The 24,751-nt window shown below is 44.4% G+C and overlaps 1 long non-coding RNA gene across 3 annotated transcripts in view; it reads left to right on the top strand.

Annotated features, from left to right (window-relative positions):
* Positions 1-24,751, top strand: part of LOC113600575 (uncharacterized) — a 238,784-nt gene that overhangs the window by 51,666 nt on the left and 162,367 nt on the right. The gene's annotated exons all lie outside the window — the stretch shown is intronic.

Raw genomic sequence — 24,751 nt, 5'->3', positions numbered from 1 at the left:
GCCTTGGAATTGTCACTAGAGTCATGGGAAACCATTTCTGTCTTCCACTGGCCATGAAGCTTCCAGGCGGGGTTGACTCCCGTGTATTTCCAGTTTGCACATAGGCCAGAGCGGCTGAGCGGACTCCAGCACGTAGCTGCTATGGTGAGGGGCCCCAGGCAGAAAGCAGGGGGTGCCTGGGGCAGCAGAAGAAAGATTCTAAAGCTCGTTGCTTCAACGATAGCCAGGGCAGAATGGTGGCCGAGAGGACGAGAGAGAGAGAGATGGGGCATCAAAGATGTCTGGCACAATTGTGTGGCTGGTACCCAGCCCCTGTAGGCTGTGGGGTAGGTTGCAGGGTGAGGTACAAGTGTGGGGATGGTGGGGCTGGGAGAGATGCTTCTAGAGTGCATCTGCCACATGAGGAAGCTGTGTGATGGAGAGACCCCATACGTCCTCCCATGGGTGCTCTGTGAGACAGCCAGCATTTGGATGCCAGCCACTCAGAGCTCATAGGTGGCCTAAAGGAAGAAGGCTTTCCTCCTCTTCTCTGTATTCCCCTCTTTTCCTCTGGAGGGATTAGGAGTGGAGACAGAGGAGGGAGGGAAACCACCTCCTCCTCCCCACCAAGTCCCTGGGGCCGAGAGGCTGAGCACCGAGCAGGGGGAGGGGAGGGTGTGGATGCCAAACTTGACATGACACTTACTTGTGTTCCATTGCACTGGGCTGAGTTTTTTAGTATCTAAAAGTGACCAAAAAGCTATGGGACGTCACTACGGGGTGGAGGAGGAGATGTGACACAGCAGCATTGATGGCGGTGCCTGGAGGGAATAAAGGTTCCATGTTTGTACTTCGTTAGGCTTAGATGTTCAGCCGCTGCCCGCCAGTATTAATTTAGCTGTTTATCACGTGGGACAGCTGACCCACAATACTTCTTTTCGTCAATAGTGGTCTTCTCAGCTTAGATGATGTCATGTATGTATCTGACTTCCAGTGTTAAGGATAAAGCACACTTTACGATGGTGGTTTTAGCCTCTGGTGCCGTCAGGGACCCGATAGGTAGCAGAAGTGAGGGTAGAAGGCTGCTTGGGACCAATGAAGCAGAGCGCTCATGCCCTGCTTACAGGGGGGCGGGCACTGTTGAGCTCTAGCCTGCTGCCTTGCGGAAGCAGCTGGGTAGGGAGTTCGGATCTTTGATGAGTGGCCACCACCATATTAGCCCTGGGTCCCCATGGTAGATGATACTAAGGGCCCTAAGTTTTTACCCCCCCCCCTTTTTTTTTTACATGTTTTTTAATGTTTATTTAATTTTGAGAGAGCTAGAGAGACAGAGCACGAGTGGGAGAGTGGCAGAGAGAGAGACACACACACACACACACACACACACACACACACAAAATCCAAAGCAGCCTCCAGGCTCTGAGCTAATAGCTCAGAGCCTGATGTGGGGCTTGAACTCCCAAACTGGGAGAGCGTGACCTGAGCCAAAGTCGGATGTTCAACCAACTGAGCCGCCCAGGTGCCCCCTTTTACCCCTTTCTGTATCCAGCCCCCTTTTCCCCCTTTCTGTATCCAGCCCCCTTTTCTAATTAACTTTACACTGTCCTCCTATTGTGGTTGGGGACACTTTCTTGTCTCTGGGCCCATCTCATTTTCAGGTCTCGTTTTGGCCAGTGGCACGTTAGCAGCTGAGACACAATGGTGCCCTCTTGCACCTCTGCCCTCACCACGAGGAGAATACACCTGCACCAGCTGCTAATCCCTTGAGGGGGACGAGAGTGTGCGGGGCTGAGCCACACCGGCCACGCCCCTCCTCGGTCAGCTGACCTGCAGATTATAAAAGTAAACGATGATTGTTGTAAGTCCCTGGGTTGGTTACGTAGCGATTTTGTAGCAGCGGTTAAGCCAGTAGATCAACATCCATGACACTGGTAACATGACACGATTCCTGCTGAGCCTCTAGGTGGCCTCCGATTCTTCCCGACACCGTCATCTAGGCAATCACTGTTATTCCATGGGAATGAGCAGACCAGATGGACTGTTTGCCAGACCCCAGGTGACAGGGAGCCTCTGAAGGCTGCCTTTGGGGTCTGGGTGTATTCATGGCACCGCCGGGTGTCCCTTTCCCTTGTTCTGTCTGCCCTAGTCCTCGGAGAGCTGGTGGCCCGGCCACCGCGAGCTATTCAGCACTCACAGGGTATCTGATTTAGTCTATTTGGTCCCTTTTCTTAGTGTTTGTACTCTGGGCTTTTTACAGCTTCAAAGAGCTTCTCACCCATATTCACTAATTAATTCATTACTCCAGCCAGTAAAACCTGAAGCAGCCAGAGGAGAATGTCATTAGCAAGAATTCTAGAGGCTCATTATTTAGAGTACGTTGCCAGCTCCATCCACCAAGGCTGTTAACCCTTCCCTGGCTGACGGGCTCCTCAGGCAAGTGTGTGTCCGTGTAGGAGTCTGCTAGGCACTCAGCAGTCGCCAAGCACCTACTGGGTGCTCAGCTAGTAACACTGGGTGCCGCGGGGATACAAGAACTCAAACATGGTTTCCGACTTCCAGGGCCTTCAGTCTGGTGAGAGCTCTGGAGTCAGGCAGACCTGAGTTTGAATCCCGGTCGTTTATAAGCTGTGTGACGTTGGGCTAAGTAGCCTCTGTTTCCTCATCTCTAAAACGAGAGGCTCATACCTCTTTGGGGGAAACGTGAGGATATACGACGTCAGGTGAATAAAAGGTCTGGCACGCAGTGAGTGCTCCAGAAACTACACGTTTACTAATGTTACCCAGACGCGTTCCTTCACGTCCGTCTCTCATCCCAAGCCTGGCACGGGTGCACAGGACAGTGTGGAGGGAGGAAGGGAGCTGGCAGAGGGTAGAAATTTGGGGGACGCCTTTATTTCCGGGGTGATCTGAGGAAGAGGGAGCAGAGAAGGAAACTGAGGGCAGAAGGGTAGGGGGGTAGGAGGGTAGGGGGGACCGCAGGAACGTGCCAGCAGGCAGGTTGCAGCAGGTGAGCTTTGAGAGTGGGGAGGCAGGAAGGTGGCCGCCAGCAGTTCCCTGCACTGAGAGGTGGAGCAGAGTGTAGTCTGAGGACACCCATTTGATCACCCACGGGCCGCCGCGAGTCGGGATGGCCATGAAAAGCTCCACTCAGTCTCCTCCTGCGGGGATCACGGCTGACCACCAGCCTCCGCCCCTCCGGACTGGATCCGCCCATACGTGGGTGCCTCGGGAACGTGTTGAATAACAGCTATGTGCCAGGTATTCATCTCAGCGTTTTTTTAAGTTTATTTATTTTGAAAGAGAGGGAGAGAGAGAGAGAGAGAGAGAGAGAGAGAGCACACACCCGAGCTGGGGAGGGGCAGAGAGAGAGAGAATCCCAAGCAGGCTCTGTGCTGCCAGCTCAGAGCTGGACGAGGGGCTTGAGCCCACAAACTGTGAGATCATGGCTTGGGCCGAAACCAAGATTCTGACGCTTCGCCGACTGAGTCACCCAGGCGCCTCTCGTCTCGGCACTTAAACTACTTGCTCATTTAATCCTCACGGCAGTTCCGAGGTATAGACAGTATTACCTTTGCTTTCCAGGTGAGAAAAAAGAGGCGAAGCTATGACTGGCACCGAGACCCGATCCCAGGGTCTGCTGGACCATCCCGATCGCAGGCCCTTTAGTAAGATGTTCAGTCTGCCTCTGTTGTTACTGTCCGCTTGGGCAGCCAGCCTCTGCGCCCCCTACTGCCTTAGGTCTGTGTTCCGACGCAGTCCCCGGGACGAGCTCAGCCCTGGTTCCAGTCCCACCTTCTTGCCAAGGGTTTGGCTGTCTTTTCCTTTTCCCACTGTGGGTGCAGGGTTAAAGCATATTGCTAAAACCGTGTCTCTTCATGGATCTTTTCGCATAACATTTAATCGCTGGTAATGACTGTGACCCCAGCGGCACTCGTGTAGTGAACTTCAAGTTGGCATTTCAATTAGCTGTACTGATTGCCGGGTTTGGGCACTTCATATATTTGTGAGGTAGCTTAGCCTGAGAGGAGTCAGCTAAGGGACTTATTACCACAGTGCTTCTTGGGGGGAATAAATAACCTCATTACAGCTTCTTTTGCTCTGGCTGAGAGAGAGGAGGAAAAGTTGAATCTCTCAGGGCAGTTGTTTGCGGGGGCGCGGGGCTCGGTGCCTGGGACTAAGTGGACCAAGCAGGAGGGTTGCTTTCCTTCCTTCCTGTCCCTTCCTCTCCAGCCCTCTCCCGTCTTCTCCCCTCCCCTGTCCTTCCTTGCCTCTTCTTTCAGTTTGTCATTTCTTTTGTTCTTTTGCTAAAGCTTTTGATGGAAATAATGTAGTGACCTCTAGTGTTCCCAGGACTCAAAGGTTCGTGGATATAGATGGGGTCACATTAACAGTTAAACTTGGAACTTACACACACACACACACACACACACACACACACACACACACACATGTGCTTCAAAGTCCAAGTCCCCTCTTTCCCCAGGTATCCTTGGGAGACCCCCGGATGTCTCAAAGGTGCCTACAAGCTGGTTTTCCTATGGTGTCTGCCATGTTCTCCCTCTCCTGCTGTCCTCTCCTGGTGTCCTGTCAGGGCTCCTGGAGGCATTGGTGGCAGTGTGACATCTCTGAGAGCACAGGGTCCCTTAGCTGCCCTGCAGTGGGGCCACCTGGAGCCCTCAGCATGTTAAAGCATCCCTCAGGGCTGGAGCTGCCCCTGGACATGAGGTTTAGATACCGTCTTGTTCCCCCAGCCCTCTCTCTTCCCTCCTCTCCTCTGGGTGCCTGTGCCTCAACTCCATCCCTCTTCCCTGCCTCCTGCCCCGTTCAGCGAGATAAACCAAACCCACCTCCAATAAACTCAGCAGACACCCGGGCCCCAGCGAGGCTCACCTGGGGTGCACTGTCAACTTCAAAAACAAGCACTGACATGGGTGCTTATGTTGATTTTTGCTGTAGCTGACTTTAGGATCTGCTCTCAATCAGGGTTACCACGATGGGCTGCTGTTTTCCTAAATGAACGCCTGTGTGGTCTCTGGAAAGAGCCTTGGATTTGGCGGAGTCACAGATCCTGATTTCAATCCCCCTGGTACTTTCAATTTAGGAACCGCTCCCGCGTTAGTTAATATTTTTTTCACTGAATTTATCTGTAAATTCAACAGGGTTAAATGAGATACTGTCAGTGAAAATTTTCCTGGTACATAATAATACCAGGGATATCGATATCTATCTATATCTATATCTATATCTATATCTATATCTATATCTATCTCTATATCTCTATCTCTATCTATCTATGTATATATAGATAGATAGAGATAGATATCTATATATAGATATATCTATATATAGATAGATAGATAGAGATAGATAGAGATAGATATAGATATATAATATATATATTAACCAACCTTCACTAGACTGTTTAAAAACATACAGTTGCCTGCTGTAGCAAATCTCAACTCCTTTCCCTGCCACCACCATCATGGTCCCCATGGCCCCCCTCTACTTGCCCTGACCTTTCCCACCTTCCTGCCCTGGCTCCTTTCTTCTTCCTCAGCCTGTTGAGTTGGAAAAAATCCTCAGCTAGGATTCGGACCTAAGAGACCTACGATTTAATACAACCTCACAGTTTACTAGCTGTGTGAACTCGCGTGCTTCCTGGGGCTTCCTGTTGGTTTCTGGTTCCGGTTCCGGTAAGCATCCTTCTGGAAGCAGCGGTGCCCTCGTGTAACAGCCCCTGAAGCCAGTTTGCGTGTGGATTCAGCCTCATCACGTACGTGCCAGACATCAGCCAGGCAGTGCCCCTCGTCATAACTGGGTCCCGGGCTCATGCGGTGGTCTTCCGCAGAGCTCAGGGACACCGGTCTCCGCTCAGCAGTGTCCCCTCCTCAGAGGCTCGAGTTTCAGCTCCAAGGGGCCCCTTCTCCCAAGTTCCACAGTTTTAATAATTAATCATTTCAGCCTCTTCCCTTGGTTAACCCAGCCCTAAATGGTTACTTTAGAATTCTCTTTTTACTCAGTCATCAGGTTAATAGCTTCGTGTCTGGTTAACAATTTTTAATTCTAATTCTGTTTAAATAGCCGCTGTGCTTTCTGTCTCCTGATTGAGGCTTGGTTTATACAAGTGCCTGGGGTGGGTCAGGCGCTCTTGTGGGCTCCTTGGAGAGGGCAGTAAACAAAATGGAGAAAATATCCCCCTCGTGGAACTCACCTTCTGTTCAGGCAAAACAAAACATAAATACATGCATAAGGAAAATATGGTATGTCCGAGGTGTAAGTGCTGTCTGAAACATATCTCCAGAAAGAGATGCAGAAGTGCCGGGAAGGCAGTGGTTTGCAATTTAAGCTATAATGTCTACGTGACAGCCCTCATCATATATATGAAAATACTCTGTGGCCCGAATATTGGGAATTATTTTCTTTCGTTCATAGCTGAGCCTTTTTGGGAATCTTGGAGGTTGCGTAAAAGCAGAGAGAGTGTAGAATGAACGGGACTCTAAATGGGCGACACGCCTGGAAAAAAAGAAAAGCCAAATGTTTTAATTGGGTGGCTAATGAGTATGAGTGTGAGTATGAGTGTGTGTGTGGGGGGGGGCAGTGGGGATTCCTCTCAATTTACAGCATAATCACTGGATCCAGCAGTTTCCTTAGAACAATCTCAGGCTCATTTTAAACCACGGATACTATAGACCAGAAAGAGACTCCATTTTTCAAATAAACGCTTTTACAGTTTTCCTCATCATTTCACAATTCTCGAAGGATTCCAATCATATTTGTGTACTTATTCCTCATTTTTCGTCCCGGACAACGAGGAGACCTCTTGAATTGGACAGTCCCACCATTGGGGCTGTTCATTTAGGGGGTTTGCCCAGGGTGGCAGCTTTTTGCTTTTAGGTTCCCGAGTCCTGAGGGTAGATGCGAACAGTGTCTTCAGGACAGAAGGGCATGGCTCTGGGTTGTAATGAACTCCACAGGCTGGAGCCAGGGAACAGGCTTTGCATCTCAATGAGCAGCCTAATTTCTTGCTGACAGGTGTTGTAATGGCTTTTTGACAATTCTTTTTCTCAGGCCTGGGAAAAAAAAATCTGGACTCCAACTGGTACTTCTTTGTATTTCGCAGACCAATTTTTTTGTGTTGGTCAGAGTGCTAGGTGGTAAAGCCCCCAGATGAAAGAGTGGGGGTGGGTTTACTCAGAGAGCTCGACCAGCCTGGTCTATGTGAGACTGGTTTCCATCCCGGGTGTTTCTGCAGAAGGGGATCCCTCCTGTCCTGATTTTGGAAGAAGTCACAAATTTTCCTCTTCGACTTTCTGGAAATGTCCCTGGGCTGCACAGAATGCTTTGCTTATTAATGAGGAGGAGAAACGGATCCACCTCTCTTTCCTGGTTGTTGTCCCTTTGGCATCATTCGGAGTGAGAGAAAGTTTATTTTATTGCTATTGCCAAGGTCCCAGTTAGAGTCTAGGTTATGCCCAGTGCTGGGATTCAGAGACGTCGCACAAGTAGGTGGACCGCACACCAGGAAAGGATTCTGAGTGTTTGGTTTGTGCTGGGCACTGTGCTGTGTGCTTCATATGCGTTTATCTCATTTAATCCACAGATCCACCCTATAAGATGATTGTCCTTTTTTTTTAATGTTTATTTATTTTTGAGAGAGAGAGACAGAGAGAGAGAGAGTGGGGGAGGGGCAGAGAGAGAGAGAAGGAGACAGAATCCGAAGCAGGCTCCAGGCTCTGAGATGTCAGCACGGAGCCCAATGTGGGGCTTGAACCCATGATCCGTGAGACCGTGACCTGAGCCAAGGTCGGACGCTTAACCGACTGAGCCACTCAGGCGCCCCGAGATGAGTGTCCTTATTTTACACGGGAGGATGTTGAGATATTGGGATATTGAGATAGGAAGTAACTCAAGTGAGGTTTAGAAGTGGGCCTCCAACCTAGGTCTGTTGACATGGATTGCAAGGGATGCTTGCTTGAGGCAGGTGGGGGGAAGGGGGATTTCTGAGACGAAACCACTTCATGTCCCTTTCTACAACTCAACGTTCAAGGTCTGAGAGAAAGGTCATCTTTGCTCTGTGTTCTGAAGACAAACCAGATCAAATCAAATCTAAACTTACTTGTGCAATAGTTCTACTAAGTTAGCTACTATTGTTTAATACTTAAAAAAAATTTTTTTTAACGTTTATTTATTTTTGAGACAGAGAGAGAGCATGAACAGGGGAGGGTCAGAGAGAGAGGGACACACAGAATCCAAAACAGGCTCCAGGTTCTGACCTGTCAGCACAGAGCCCGATGCAGGGCTCGAACTCACGGACCCATGAGATCATGATCTGAGCTGAAGCCAGACGCTCAACCGACTGAGCCACCCAGGTGCTCCTATTGTTAAGTACTTTTAAACTTCTGATCATATTTAATTTTCTCAATATCCTGAGAAATAGAGATTAATATCCCCCTTTTTACATATGGCATCACTGAGCTCGAGATTGAATTCACCGGTCTTCCTGAAACCAGGTTCATGATTTCTAAAGGTTAATCTCTTCTTTGAGATTAACAGATCACTGTTCTCATTATCGGTGGCTGTGGACCAACCACCCCAAAACGAAGTGACATAAAACAACAGTCATTATGTTATGCTCCCACTTTTGTTGGCCATGAATGAAAATAGCATACAGGGAGGCTAGCTTCCAGCTGAGTGGGGCTTCAGCTGAAGGTGCTTTAACTGCTGGAGACATCTGGGTTGGCTCAATTGGATGCCTCTGGGTTCTTCGGTTCTTTGTCATTTTGTTTCTGCTGGAAGCGAATGTCCAAGATGGTGCCTTCACTCATGTTTGACATCTGGGCAGGTATGGCTGGGACAGTTGGAATAATTCAGGCATTTTCTCTCTGTTTTTAAAATATTCTTTTTTGGTTGTTTATTTATTTTTGAGAGAGAGAGAGAGCAAGCACACACATGAGCAGGGGAAGGGTAGAGAGAGAGGAAGAGAGAAAGCACACACATGAGCAGGGGAAGGGTAGAGAGAGAGGAAGAGAGAGAGAGCCCGAAACAGATTCTGAAATGTGAGCACGGGGGCTGATGTGGGGCTCAAACTCACGAATGAACTGTGAGAACATGACCTGAGCCGAAATCAAGAGTTGGACACTTAACTGACTGAGCCACCCAGGTGCCCTAGGCATCTTCTCTGTTTATATGGACTGTTCAAGGGGTTACCTTGAGTTTCCTCACAGTGTGGTGATTTCGTGGCTTCTCGTTCTTAGCACTATTGACATTTTGGGATGGATAGTTCTTTTTTGTGAGTGGTTGCGAACCAGATTCCAACTTTCCTAATCTCCAGCTTTTATACAGTTCACTAAGCTATACTTGAGTTTGAGTGACTCATTGTTGAAACATGGACTCTGTCCCAAAGGCCACTCAGTCTTGTACTTCAGGACTCCTTTAGGAAAGCAAATGCCTGCTATGCCAGACACGATAACATTTAGCAATGCTGTAGCAGAGGATGTAAAAGGATGCTTTATTTATATAATCTTATGTACCACACACTATTTTGGGTAGGTATAAATATCCATATACCCATATACATAATTTTTTATGAAGTTAAATCCTGTTATGGTAATAATATCCTCATTTTATAGTTAGCAGCCCTGAGACTTGACCATGTAGGTCAAGTGACTTGCTCATCTTGGACAGGGTAGTAAAGATCTTACAAGGAATGGGACCCTAAACGTGTCAGCATCATGAAAAATGTAGGGGTTAAGCATGACCTAGCTCCAGAGCTGTTGTAACCCTTCCCATTCATACCACAATATCTATTTTAGTCTGCCCATTTGAAAGTCATGCCTCTGTATGACTTCAGCCTCTCTCTCCATCTACCTAATAACATCTGGGAGCTTGGGAAAGGCTTTGTCTGATAATTCATCTTGCCCATCAGAGTCACTAGGCAATCAGCGGGTTTCTTTGCAGAGAGGAAAACCAGGCTGACAGCTCAGGGGAGCCTGATGCAATATTTTTAGGGCACTTGGGTCTGTGCAATTATTGTTTCTCAGTGTTGATTGTCAATGGTTGCAAACAGACAACAACTGTGTGAGGTTGTGCATTTGCTGAGCGCCTGAGTGACAGGTGGTCATTGTTTTTGGCATTTGACAAGGCTTAAGTATAGACATCACGATAGGTTGTCACTACAGGTTCAGTTCAAGGATGTTTTTATATGGAAAGGAGAGGGGTCCTGGAGAAGGAGTTTGAGTCATAAAGAAAGTTTGGTGTTTTGCCACATCAACTGCTAAATCGCACTTACACTTTCGCCAGATCCCCCACAGACTTTAATTTTCAGTTTTCATTCGAAAATAACAATGTCAATTTATGGATCACTGGGACTGAGTGTCTCTGTGTGAATACCAGAATGTTCTAGTACTGCTGCCCTCATAGACTGCGAATCAGTAATTCCCTGGCACCCAGTAGGTGTTCAGGAGATGTTGGTTAAGTGAATGAAAGAGCTGTCGTTTGGCCTGAGAGCTGAAATGGTGTGCATTACAGGTGTTGACAGTGGAGAACACAGTATGTTATCAGTTGTAATCCTCATTATTCCAGGGACTTATATGGTCCAGCCTCAGAGAGGGCTCATCTCAACAACAAAAAGTAGCTAGAGCAAAAATTATACAAAAGAAACTCATATTCATTTTTTATTGACTTCCTCAGAGAACACTAGAGGGGGAAGGACCATTTCATTCACTGAAACATCGTGTACTCTCCCTTCCCTTTTCTCTCCATCTTGCTCTTACCTAGTGGCTGCTTCAGAGTCTCTAAAGGTACCACCACCAAGAATTACTTCCTTGTAATTCTTAAGCAGTTTTATATCTCTCCCAACAACCTCAAGTTTTTTCAAATGCAACTCTCTTTGGTCTCTTCCTTCAAGCAGGACTCTTGGTTCTCTAGAGAAGAAGGGGGTTAGGGAAATTAATTGGACAATTGCAAGATTTTTATTTGAATAACAAGGGAGAGATAAAGACTATAAAGACTCACATGATAATTTTTATTCTATAATTGCTTCATGTATTAATTTGTTTATTGAGTAAATACTAAGTAGCAACTATGTGTATAACAATTTTTTCATACATTCATAAAGATAGGGTTTGCCTATTTTCAATTTTAATATCTATTGGCAGATTACTTTCCCCCCAAGCTGTGGCAATTCATGCAATCAGTTTTCAAAAGTGCTTGTTTCTTTGCATTTTCATCAGCTCTGGTTATTATCTCCTCTTCAGTTGTCAGTCTGATGAGTTACTTTGATTTGCATTTCCCTGAATGCTAGTAAAGATGTTCTAAGAATATTTTCATACTTATTATCCATTTGGATTTTCTCAGTAGTGATTTGACTGTTTTTATAATTTTCCCATTTTCTGATTTTTTCTTTTTAAATAGGCAATTTGTAGATGTTCTTTATATATTAGGGATGTTAACCCTTTGCTTATATAATTTGTTGAATTAATTAGGATAGTAGTAGCTTCTATAACAAAGGAACCGCCAAATTTTAGTGGCTTAATACAACAGAATATTATTTCTTTATTTAAAAAAAATTTTAAGTGCTTATTTATTTTTGAGAGAGAGCGAGAGAGTGAGAGAGAGAGAGAGAAAGAGAGAGAGAGGGGCAGAGTGTGAAGGTGGGGGGCAGAGAGAGAGGGAGACACAGAACCTGAACCAGGCTCCAGGGTCTGAGCTGTTAGCACAGAGCCCAACACAGGGCTCAAACCCACGAACCATGAGATCATGACCTGAGCTGAAGTTGGATGCTTAACTGACTGAGCTACCCAGGCATCCCCAGATTATTTCTTGTTCTTCTGACAATCCAGTATGAGCAGTCCTGGTTTGCAGGTGGGCAGCTTTATTCCAATTGGTATTTCAGGGACTTGGATTCTTACCATCTTATGGCTCTTCCATCCATTATGGCCTTGGAGTTCTGTGCATATAGCTAAAGAAAGGGAAAAGTAGGGTGGAGAGTCCCTAACAACTTCTTAAAAGCCCTAACCTAGAAGTGCCATACACCATTCAACATTGATGCAATATTGATGCAAGGGGCTGGCTGTGGTTTTTGGCTGGGCAGCTATCGCTGAGTGTGAATTCTTGGTAGATGGCTAGCCATCTTTCTGCCACACGTGTTGCAGGTATTTATTTTCCAGTCTAATACTTGTCTTTTGACTTTACTTGTGATATTTTTGTCATAAAATAATAAAGACTATGGAATTATCTCTGTCCAGTTACCTATCATCCATCTATGTCTCTCTCTCTATCCATCCATCCATCCATCCATCTGTCCATCCATCATCTATCATCTAATCTTTCTATCTTGCTATCATCTTTTATTTTGTGGTTTCTACAATCCCTAACTTGCTCAGGACAAGGTTATCCACATTTCCCCCTAAATTTCTTATTACATCTGTAATTTATATTTTCAATATGGTATGAGTCAGGTTTTTTTTTTTTTTAACCACAGTTTTTTCTAGTGAATTAAGTTGCCCTTTTTTGGCCATTTTTGGTTTATTTCTTTATTAACTTTATCCTGGTCTGTATTCAATTTCACACATTTGTCTAGTGTTACGGAAATAGAAGACTAAGTTGACTACAGTGGATTTATAGTAAGTTTAAGAAAGGCTTCGTCAAGATAGCTATCATCTTAACTATTAGGTTATGTGGACTTTCTCTTTAAATAAGTTACTCTCGGGGCACCTGGGTGGCACAGTCAGTTAAGCGTCAGGCTCTTGATCTCTGCTCAGGTCATGATCTCATAGTTTGTGAGTTTGAGGCATCGGGTTGTGCTCTAATGGCGTGGAGCCTGCTTGGGATCCTGTCTCTCCTTCTCTCTGCTTCTCCCTCACTTGCGATCATTCTCTTTCAAAGTAAACAAATACACTTAAAAAAAAGTTACTCTTGGGGTGCTTGGGTGGCTCAGTTGATTAAACATCAGACTTTTGATTTCAGCTCAGGTCATGATCTTAAGATTTGTAAGATTAAGCCCTGTGCTGGGCTTTGCACTCATGGTGCAGAGCCTGCTTGGGATCTCGCTCTCTCTCTCTTTGTCCCTCCCTCACTCATGTTCTCCCTTTGTCTCTCAAAATAATTAAATAAACATTTTAAAAAATTAAAAAATAAATAAGTTATTTTCATCTTTCTTAGCACTAGTTTCTGTCTTTGAGAAACAAAGACAATATTTTCAGTGGGTTAAGGAGGACCACCATCCATTCTTTGACATAACTCCTATTGAGAAATGGGGTGTATGTCTCATCCCCTTGAATCTGGGGAGATTCTGTGATTGCTCTGATCAAGAAAACATGGCCCCAGAGGTGCTGTGCTAGTTTCTAGGCCCAGACCTTAACAGTATGGCATCATCTGCTTCCTCTGTCTTTGAACATTTGCTCTTGGTGCTACTGTGTAAGAAATCTGACTATCCCGAAGCCACCGTGATACAGAAGTCCAAGCCACATGGAGGGATCCTGGACAACGTGGAGGGAAAGAGAGACAGAGAGACAGAGAGAGGCCAAGGAACCTCAAAGTGCCAGAGATGTGATGAAAAGCCATTGTGAAGTGAACCCTTTAGCTCCAGTCACCCCAGCTGGTGGCATGAGATCTGAGACGAACCTCCCAGCTGAGCCCCACCCCCACCCCAATTCCTGGCCCACAAAACTGTAAAAACATAAAATGGTTGTTTTAAGCCACTAAATTTTGTGGTAGTTTGTTATGCAGCGTTTGATAATCAGACATGGTGGAGATCTCATATCACCTGTGCAGTGCCATGTTCGTGAAATTAGGTAGTTCTTACTGACATTAGCATTATAATTTCTCCTGGAGGAGAGCACAAGCCAGTGGAGGACAGCTTCACCCGCAGGTGGCACCCGCAGGTGCTCAATACCAGCATGCCAGGCTGTCCATCAACTCAGCCTCTAGAATATATGGAAACGTTGGGCATAGCATGTGGTGTGTCTGGGGGGCTGGAGCCTTCCTTGGACTGTCTCCAACTGCTTCCCTGTCCTGACCTCCCTCTACTTGCTAAGGTGGTCCTTTCTTCCACTCCAGGTAGACTCTCCTCTTTGTTTATCCTGTAACATAACATGTGGACACCGTGGGCTTTTTCAGTGTTGTCTTTCTGTCTCCTTTCCACATTCCTTCTTCCCACTCCCTGTAAAAGCTGAAAAGGCCTCCCCTGTTGTCTCCCACTCGCTCATTCCCCATGAGCTTTTCCTAAGTGCTCTGGTTTGCGTGCCTCCCTTCCTTCTCTGAATTCCTTCAGCACTTATTTTTCACCTCTTACATGTATTAAATGCAGGCTGTTCTGCTGCTTGACCAAGTCGTATCATGTCTCTTATTCCTCCACTGGACAAATATTTATTAAGCCTGTACCACATGCCAGGCACTGTTCTAGTTTCTGGGGATATAGCAATGCAGAAAACAGAAAAAAAATCCTTTCTTAATTTTATTTTTAATGCTGATTTATTTTTGAGAGAGAGAAAGAGAGAATGACAGAGCTTGAGAGGGGGAAGGGCAGAGAGAGAGGGAGACACAGAATCCAAAGCAGGCTCCAGGCTCTGAGCTGTCAGCACAGAGCCTGATGCGGGGCTCGAGCCCACGAACTGTGAGATCATGACCTGAGCTGAAGTCGGGTGCTTAACCGACTGAGCCACCCAGGGGTTTCCAAAAAATTCTTTCTTAACGGAGCATAAATTCTTATGTGGAATAACAGCTGTTGGACAAATAAATACGTTATGTAACATGTTAGGTGATGACAAGTGTATTAGAAAATTAGGGAAAATAAATAGAAAGGAATGGTACCTTTTTTGTAGGTGTTATTATTTTATTAACTGTTAATTATAAAATAAGCCATAAAGCTGAATTTTACCAAAAAAGCCTTATAAACCAACCTTGTGACTAGAAACTAATCATGCCAGCTCTCTTGAGATTCTCATGTCACACAGTAGGTGATAAGCATTCTTTCTTTTTCTCTTCTTTCTTTGAAACCTTAAATACTGCCATAGGCTGAATGTTTGTATTCCTCTCCGAATTCATAGGGTGTTGCCATTTTAAGTAAGGTGATCAGGGAATAACTCACTGGGAAGGAGACTTTGGGCAAAAACCTGAGGAAAGATTTTTGAGGGAGGAGGCTCATGTGAATATCTGGGGCAAGAGCATTCCAGGAAGAAGAAAGAGCAAGTGTAAAGGCCCTGAGGCAGGGCTCAGTTATGAATGTGAAGGAACAGCAAGAAGGCTCACTGTCAAGTCCTGGAGGGCTAGAATCATCTGTTATTTTTCCTGTGTCTCTCCTTATGGTACTTAACTCAGGACCAGGTACTTAGTAGATATGGATAGAAACACAGAATAGTAGAGCTCAGAAGTAGTTTCTAGTGCCCTCATTTTGCAAACAAGGAGCCTGAGGTCCCAAGAGTGAAAGTGACTTGCTCGAGTGCTGATACCTGTATTGTTTCTGCTCCTGTGGCTGCCACTGCTACCACTAATACTATTATTATTGCCATTATTATTAGTATTATGCCACCCCCAGGGCCCTACATCATTCCTCTTGTACACTGCCACATTCAAGGAAACATATTTCAATGAGGAAAAGTATTTATGAAGCACTTATAGGCGTTACCTCTATCCCTTGGAGAACATGAATGAAAATCCATCTCAAAAGGCAGAGCCATGTCCTCCTTTCCTTTCTCAGCCTCTCACCTTCTTCTTCCTCACAGCTGACTCGTAACACCCTCCTTCTCAAACGCTTGCCTTTCTCTGCTTTTGATCGGGTGATTTTGGCCTTTCTTCCTCTTTGATCAGGTGATTTTGGCCTTTCTTCTTCTGCCTCTTCCTTTGGTTTCTTTGATTCCTTTCTCCCCATCCTCCCTATTCTGTATTAAAACAAACAAAATGCCCATAAGGCAGACAAAGATAGGACAGGGCAGGGGATGGGGAGGAACTAAATGGACAATAGAGAAGTCTTTTCAGCTGCCAGGAGGAGAAGGGGCTGGTAACCCTACCTTGTTATTAGTATTTGTCTTTGTCAGACTGCTATTGTTTCTATTTCTACTGGTACTGTTGACAACCGCTATCACTTGTATTCCATTTCTTATTTTACAGATAACTTTTATAACCAAGATTTAATGGGAATTGGAACCCACATGTGGTGAAGGCCAACCCTCCATTCTTTCCATTACATGCTGGTTGAATGAATGAGTGAGAAGATGAATGAAATGAGGCTCCTTGCCCGGTTTATTTAGCCCTTCCCAATCAAGAGCAAAGAGGAAGTAAATTTTCTTCCTCATGCATTTTTAATATGATGGCTGATCATGTTTTTATTGTTTGCTGGCATGAAAGAAGTACATATGAACAAGCACAGTAAAAGAGCAAACAATCTCCATTGAGAAACCATGATGGATAATTTCATGTGTCAGCTTGACTGGGCCATGGGATGACCAGATTTTGGTTAAATGTCATTCTGGGTATATCCATGAGGGTGTTTGTAGATGAGATTAACATTTGAATCAATAGACCAAGTAAAGCAGATTGCTCTCCCCAACCCGCCCGATGTGGACCTGAATAGAACAAAGGAGAGAATTTGCTCCCTCTGCTTGACTGTTTTGGAGCTGCTGCGTTGGTCATTGTCATCGTTGTCTTCTTCTTCTTTCTCTTCTTCTTCTTTTAAATATTTATTTATTTTTGAGAGACAGAGAACAAAAGGGGGGTAGGGGCAGAGAGAGAGAGAGAGATACAGAGAAAATCTGAAGCAGGCTCCAGGCTCTGAACTGTCAGCACAGAGCCCGATGCAGGGCTTGAATTTGCAAACAGCAAGATAATGACCTGAGCGAAAGTCGGAAGGTTAACTGACTGAGCCACCCAGGTGCCCCTACATTGGTCTTCTTTCGCATTAGGACTGGAACACACAGCATCAGCTCTCCTGGTTCCCAGGCCTTTGGACTTAGATGGGAAATATACCACTGGTTCTGCTGGGTCTCCAGGTTATAGACAGCAGATCATGGGGCTCTTCAGCTTCCTTAATCATGTAAACCAACTCTTTATAATGAATCACATATGTATAGGATATACATGTACGTGACATATATGTATATATATGCATATGGTATGCACATAAACCATATACATACGTATTTTGTATATACACACATGTGTGTATATGTGTATATCTATATATCTATGTATTTATATACCTATATATATCTCTATTAGTTTTGTTTCTCTGGAGAGCCCTGACTAATACAGAACTTTTCTATGTATTTGTATACACAGTTGTAGAAAGTGAGTACATTATAGTGCTAATGTATGAACCCTAGATAAACAGAACTGGATTCAAATCACAGCCTTTCTATTCACTGACTGTGTGACCTCACACAAGTTGCTTAACCTCCCCAGACTTTAGCTTCCTCTGCTGCTAAATGCCCATAATAAATATCTCACTCCTGCCCGAGATTTTGGTTGCTACCCAATCTCCATCTGCCCTTCGGTGCTTTCTAACCCAAATCCAAATTTGTTATGTAATTCATTCTCTGCACACCCATATGTTTCTCTGTGTTAATTGCTATGGAACATGGAACGCAGTTCTAGTTAAGGTGACATGGTATTTCTGTCTACATGTCTACATGTCTACATGTGAGGTCTGCGACTACGGCGACCATTTTGTGACCACAAAGTTCAGATTGCCTGAGGATGGCAGAGAGGATGATGCCATCACCACTGAAGTTGTCAGTCATAGAGTTGTCTACCTCTGGATTTCTTGTTATAACTTTTCTCTGGCTTAATCCCAGAGCTGGGATTTCTGTTTCTTGAGGTTGAAGGAACCCTAAACGATGTACTTGTTTGTGTTGTTGTGAATATTAGATGAATTAGCCTCTATAAAACACTTCACACACTGTTTGGCATTTAGTAAAGAGTCAATAAAGGCTAGTTTTAATAAAAAACAAAGAATAAGCCCATTACGTCTGTCACCACGAATAGCCTAAAGTAGAATCCGTGTTTTACTTGGTTCTCCAGAAGTTCTTACAAGACGAAAAATGGAGGAGATGGAGGCCAGCTGCTATGTAGAGAAAAGTTGACAGCTTTTTCTATATTTATGATCATTTCCTCAGGCTACATTCCCAGAAGTGATATAACTGAGCACAAGCACTTTAAATTCTCTTCACACATATTACTAAATCATTGTCCCAAAGGTTGAACCATTTTACATTACAACCAGCCATCTCGGTACATGCCTTTCACTTCATCTTGGTCAGTATTTGGAACTATTATTTAAAATATTTTTTTTTCCTGGTAGGCAACATGTGGGATCATCATTTTAATTTTATTTCTTTTGACTAGTAGTAAGTTTTAAAATTCTTATCTAGGCATCAAAACCCTTCTGGGGCTGGTTGAGATTTGCGAGTGCTCTCCAGCATGGGCCGTGGGAGTCTGGGAGAGAGCTCGTCCCCCTCCCCCCTGGTAATTTACAGTGGTTTGCTGGTTTGAAGTAATTAAAGGGCTTGAAATAATTTGCCTTTTTAGTATCCTGTATCATCTAGGATCTCATGACTATGTTTCTCTTGAACTGTTTGAGTCCTCTTCCTAAATGGGAACAGAAAAAGGGCATCCAAAGATAACAATAATGTCTTACTCGTGGGGCTGCCCCCAAGGTGTGTGGGGGCCCCAGAAGATATTTTTTACAGGACCCTTGTCTAAAAAATTTGAGTCGTCCCAAGTCAACATGTCAGTATGATTTTGGTGGCTAAATATTGTGTGATTCCCATGAAAGAAATACCACGGTGGCCAGCGAGACCAGTGCTTTTGCCGGGCCACCCTCCTGGAACCAGGGCCCAACCATTAGGCTCCTGTACAATTTAATAGACGCAATTCCTAGAGCTCCATGGGGGGGCATCTGTCAACCCCACACCCAGGGCAGGAGCGAGAATAGAGAGTTGGAGAGCATCTCCAAAGCAGGAAACGGAGCTGAGGTCCAGGCTGGGCATACCCTGCCTGATGGCACTGCTTGCCCAAGGCCCATTGTAGGTATCAGAAATGCCTTTACAAAATCATAAGGAGGACACTAACTCATGTGGGTCCCCTTGCCTGCGTTTAAGGGGTATTTACTGTTATTACTATACTAACAGCTAATTATAATTGTGCTTTTCCCATGTCCTAGGTGCTATTCTAAATGTTTTCCGTTAAGGCAGGTTACTACTATTATCCTGTTTCACAGGTGCAAAAGTAGTGCTCTAGGTGTTAGCAGATTGTCTTGCTCAGCCTGATGTAAAGGCTGGGCTCTAACCAGCTCTCCTCCAGAGCCTTAGCTCCAGAGTGGAGGCCCCTCCAGACTGTCTCTGTCCAAGAGTTCCTCCTTCCACTTCCTTGTGAAATCTCTTCTCACATTAAGTGAGAATCGTTTCCCATTAAGTGTCTGACTTGCATCTTTATCTAACACCCCCTAACTCATCAATGCCAGCCCCTTTCTTTAATGGCATTTCACACTACAAACGTCTTCTCACATCCAGAAAGATCTTTTCAAACAACAGTTAATTGTGGTTATAGAATATATTTCATTGCAATGGGTTGACTCTGAAAATTGTACAAAACAGCAGGGTCACACTCACAAAGGACCTCTCTGCTTGTATGCAGGTCTGCTTAGCACTTTGGGTTTTGAATAGCTGCCCCAAGAGCTTTGAAAGATGTTTTTCCTCCTCCATTATTTTCCCAGGGAAATGTCAAATGAACATATGATTTTGAAAGAAGCATCTCTAAATTAAAATACAGTATAATTGGCAATCGTGGGTCTCTTCCATGACTCTAAATGTTATTACAAGATATCCATTCACTCTTTTATCTGCTAGGATATACAACAATGGTAGATAAATGGCGAAATGGAGATATTTGAACTCTGCAGTTATTTCTAAATTGCTGACATTTCTCCTTAAATTTTTAAAATAACATTAAGATGTGCTGCCTGACTCCCCTCCTTCACATCCCTACAAAATGTATTTGGTAAATATATACAGAAAGTGAATTTGACAGCATACATATAATATGGCATATTATTTTGATTTGCAATTTGCAAATACATTAAGGTAATTTGGCTGTTAGTCCACCATTGGTCAGAAGAGTTTGTGTTACATAGAGATCAATAAGAAATTTGCCATTCCCGTATGAAAGAGGCCTCATTTTATTTGTTTTGCATTGCTAAAGATGGTGACCAAGAGAACCAAAAGCTTGGCATTCAGCCACAGAGGCTGCAGTTTGAGTATTTTACCTCTGTAAATGGAATTCCTTTTGGCATCTTATCAGAACACAATGAATTTGATTTTGGAGAGGCAGGAGATCCTACACCCCATTTTCCTTGCAACAGAAACATCTATTGTGTGACCCAATGAGCTGGTTTGAATTCCTCTAGCTCATGGTTCAATCTTCAATTGTCAGTTATACCTTCTCCAACTTTTGACACTTCCATTTTATGTGATTCTATTGAAAGTGAACTGTGGCACCTAAGATTTAATTTAAAACCTGTTTATTGAAATAAGCAGACACTGTGAGAGCCAGTCGTCTGAATCTCTGAGGGCTGAGATGGTTGAGTTTGGAAAAATATGATGTAGCAGGGATGCACTAATACAGGAGACTGGGCCGCAGCAGGGAGAAGGCAGCTATAGAAAAGGGGCACTGGTCTATTATTATCATAGTCCAGTCTGAGGTACTCTTAGGGGAGTAAAAAGACTCCTTTTTTCTTTCTGCCACGCAAAGCACAAAATCAGGACCAACGCATCCAAAGTGCGCAGGAAGCAGATTTCATCTTAATCCTGCAAGGAGCTTCGTATCAATCCCATTTGTTCCATAATAGAATGGGCTGCCTCCGGGTGAGTAGTCACAACCGCCACCCATAACAACCCTGTATGGTGGGTAATGTGACAACACTTAACTGGCAAGAAATCTGAGGCTCGGAGAGGCTGTGTGGCCAGTCTGGAGTCACTAGTAAGGGTTGGATTTTGAGTCTGGTTCTCTCTGATCCAAAACCCTTTGATTTCTCTACCATGCCAATACCTGTTCTCCTATAATCCCAGTGAGGTCCCCATCATGGGAGGCCTCCAGCTAGAGACAGGTTGGTAGGATGCATATTTTAACCTCAGTTCAGAGATTCAGTTCAGTTCAGTTACTCCTCCGAGTTAATTCCTTCTTTCTCAGGGCTCCAATGCATCATGGCTAGATCACCTTCAGCACTTACTATACTAGACCCCACCTAGTTAATTTGTGCTCATATCTGCCTCTACTGCCAGACTTTCAAGGTTGTTAGGCGTTGTCTCTGGGGATCCCTTCCTTCTCCTGCAGGTACCTCCCCACTCCCGGGATCCAGCCCAGTGTCTGACACTTCAGTGTTCTTGGAATAAATGAATGGATATGGTTTATTTTGTTAAAGCACCTTTTATCGTCAAACTGGGGATATTGTAATAAATTCAGAGAAAATGTAGCCATTCCTTTCAGACTTCAAATAGGGAGATGGCTCCGTGGAGGTGGGAGTTGCACAAAATGACCATTGAGTGTATAATTATAAATGATCCTAAGGCAGCAAATGAGGTGGACGTCCATAAAAATTAATACATCAACATCAGAAAGAGTAAGTGAGGCTCTACAAGTGTGAGAAAAATTAAGAGATGAGTTTAGCTAGGTTTAGAGTAGGAAAGGTGACAAAGAGCGGATATGCCTACAGCTTAGGTCAAGTGGTGTGGTAAGAACATGACAGAGGGAAATAGATGTATTCGTGCTTGTTTTCCTTTTGTCTTTTATCTTTTTTGTTTTGTTTTGTTTTGGTGGTCTACCCCTCAGCTTTTCTATCCAACCCCCTTCTCTAGGAGTTTTCTAATATCTTTGGCCAAATGGGAATTGTAATAAAAATGTAACTTGACTTGGTCCTCTGGCCAGGGGGGTAGGTCCAGGGTTGGACTGCCTGCTCAGGCTTGGCTGGTGAATCCTTCCCTGGGAACTTTTGGAATTAGGCAAAAGAGATCCTGAGGGCTGTTGCTTCCAGGTAACCAGATCTGTAAAACAGAAAATGTGGGACCATTCAATGACTGTATGTACCATTAATATAAACACCTAGTTTGTAGGGGGAGAAGCTGAAGGCGCCACAGAGGAGCAGGTATAGAAACAGTATGGGAGTCTGGGCACAGTCTGGTCGCGGTTCCAGTGTGTTCAGACCCTGTCACACCCCTGATCTTCTTCATTACATTGATTGTGTCCTTTGCATAAAGAAGTTAGGGTTGGTTCTCTGTTACTTATATTAGAAGAGTTCCAGCAAATCTGTACCCTTGTCCACCAAGATGAATGGAATCAACCAGAAGCGTTAGAGACCCCCATGTGATCAAGTCCCAATAGATTAAAAAGCAGCGCCTGCCAAAGGACTAAAACTCTTCAAGTGTCTCATCCCAGAGCACTTTCATGGAAGGGCATTGAGAGTGCTTGCTACCACATCTCTTCATCAGCAATCTTTTATGAGTCCTGGAGAATATGGGAGGGGTCAGATAATGGGAAAGAGAAATGTATTTCCTAAGAGGATACTAATGAGAGTTTCTTTATCTTCTTTGTATCCCAATTTATATACTCTCTCTGATCCTCAGTTATTTCCTTTGTACAATACAGATACTAGAACACCCCACTGCCTTCCTCATATGCCCTGGAGATGCCACCAGATATCAGAAAGTGCTTTGTACACACTCACTTTCCATAGAGAGGCCAGGGATTGTTATCCTTGTTATCATCAAGCTGGCAAAAGTAATAAACAGAAAGCAGTTGATAGCCTTTTTTATTAGTAGGTTAGATACAGGCAGTCATTATTAATGACAATATGCTCAGCACTATACTATACTAAATATTGATTTATTATCAACTAATTTTTAAATTAGCTCCCCCGCCCCTTGGATTAAGGTATTCTCTTATGTAATAGAAATTTTACCAGAGTTAGCATTATGAGACATTTTCACAAGATTAAAGAAAATCTTGTAAAATCTGTTGTGCAATGGGTTGCAAACACTAGCATAGCCCTGAAATAAAGCAGACCATTTCCTCCTCTACAGACTTCTTTAGACACTTATTCCATAAAAAACAAGCTAACTCTTGCATGGCAGAGGATGAAATTTCAGAGAGGAGCCAGAATGACTGTGTAGTATGAGGTCATGGAAATAGGGAGAGGAGAAAATTTGGGGAATGATCTCAAACAAACAAACAAGCAAAAACAAAAACAAAAAAAGCAAATGCAGCAGATAATAAAGACAAAAATTTGTAAATTAGAGAGATATGCAGTCATTAAGGCTTGGTGATTCTACCTCCTTATTACCTCATCTCTCTCTCTCTTCTTAAATCCCTACTGGCAGTTACCAAAGTCTGAGACTCCATGAAATCTTCCTAAATTACTTCAACCATCTCCTAAGTGGCCTGCCATCACCCCCCTAAACTTAGTGAACCCCCCTTCTCTGCTTCGGAACTTTGGCTTGGAGGCAGATGATGGAGTATTGCTGTCCACTTACCTCTCTTATCTCTGCCTTGTATTTTTTTTATGTCTTTCCCTGGGAGGAGAAAGGGCAGGCATCTCCAATACTTTTCTCTTTTGGACTAGGACCTCCCTTATAGGAAGTGTAATATCGTCCACACAAGGACACCTCCTGATATGTTAAAGGAGGTAGATGAAGACATTTAAGAGAATTTCCTTCTTGATAGAACCTACATTTCAATACTCCAGCAAGAGTAATTCCTTCCTTTCTCCTTGAGGTCTTGCTATAATTTTCTTACTTCCGCCCCAGGTGCATTTAGATTGATGGTGCAGACTACGTACACAGAAATGCAAAAGTGGAAAGCCCATTAATTGCCTTAAAATATTGTACCAATGATTATCCTTATTTTATGGAAGAGGAATCTGGCTCCGACAAGCTAAGTGATTTTCCCTAGCTGCTGAGTTAGTAAGTGGCAGAGGCAAGATTGAAATCCTAGGAACATGCCATTTTCTATTGTATTGTATTGTACTGTATTGTATTTTTTTAATATGAAATTTGTCAGATTGGTTTCCATACAACACCCAGTGCTCGTCCCAACAAGTGCCCTCCTCGATGCCCATCACCGACTTTCCCCTCCCTCACACCCCCCCATCAGCCCTCAGTTTATTCATGCCATTTTCAAGGGGACTCTACAGAATACTGAATGGAGAGGGAATTTGGAATGCCAGGAGAAGAAGAGGAATGATTTGAGAAAGGGGCAAGAAGCTGGATAGAGACAGAATGGGGATGAGACAAAAGGCAGTGAACCCCAGCCTACACAGCTGCCTTTTACTCCCCGTGGTTGATGGCCTCTGCAACAATTCAGGTTTTTGCTGGCATCACTTCCTTGTAAATATCCCCTCGGCCTCCTCTCCCTGCCCCATAAATTGTGCAGTGAATTTTTTGATGTGTGGAAATTCTGGGTGCTGAGTGACTTTATTTGTTGGTTGGGAGAAGGGATGGAGGGGTGCCATAGAAGGGGGTGAGCTTTCCATCTGGGTGGCCCCCTTGACCAAAGCACAGAGAGAGCTGAGGCAGAAGTGGGAGGTAGAGCAGGTCATGATTTTGGAGAGAGACCTCTGGAATCATTTGTAGAAATTTTGTGGGAAGGACATAAGCTTACAAAGCCAATGGAATTGAGAGTTTTGAGCTCATTTTATCCAGCTCTCTTCAGGCAGGTGAACCCCAGCTGATCTCTGGGTTATATCTGTCCTATCCTTTCAACCATATATATTCCTGAGGCATGAGGACCA

Source organism: Acinonyx jubatus, chromosome F2 (assembly GCF_027475565.1).
Source record: "Acinonyx jubatus isolate Ajub_Pintada_27869175 chromosome F2, VMU_Ajub_asm_v1.0, whole genome shotgun sequence".
Taxonomy (NCBI): Eukaryota; Metazoa; Chordata; class Mammalia; order Carnivora; family Felidae; genus Acinonyx; species Acinonyx jubatus.
Note: the sequence above shows the minus strand (reverse complement) of the source record. Positions and strands in the feature narration are given on the sequence as shown.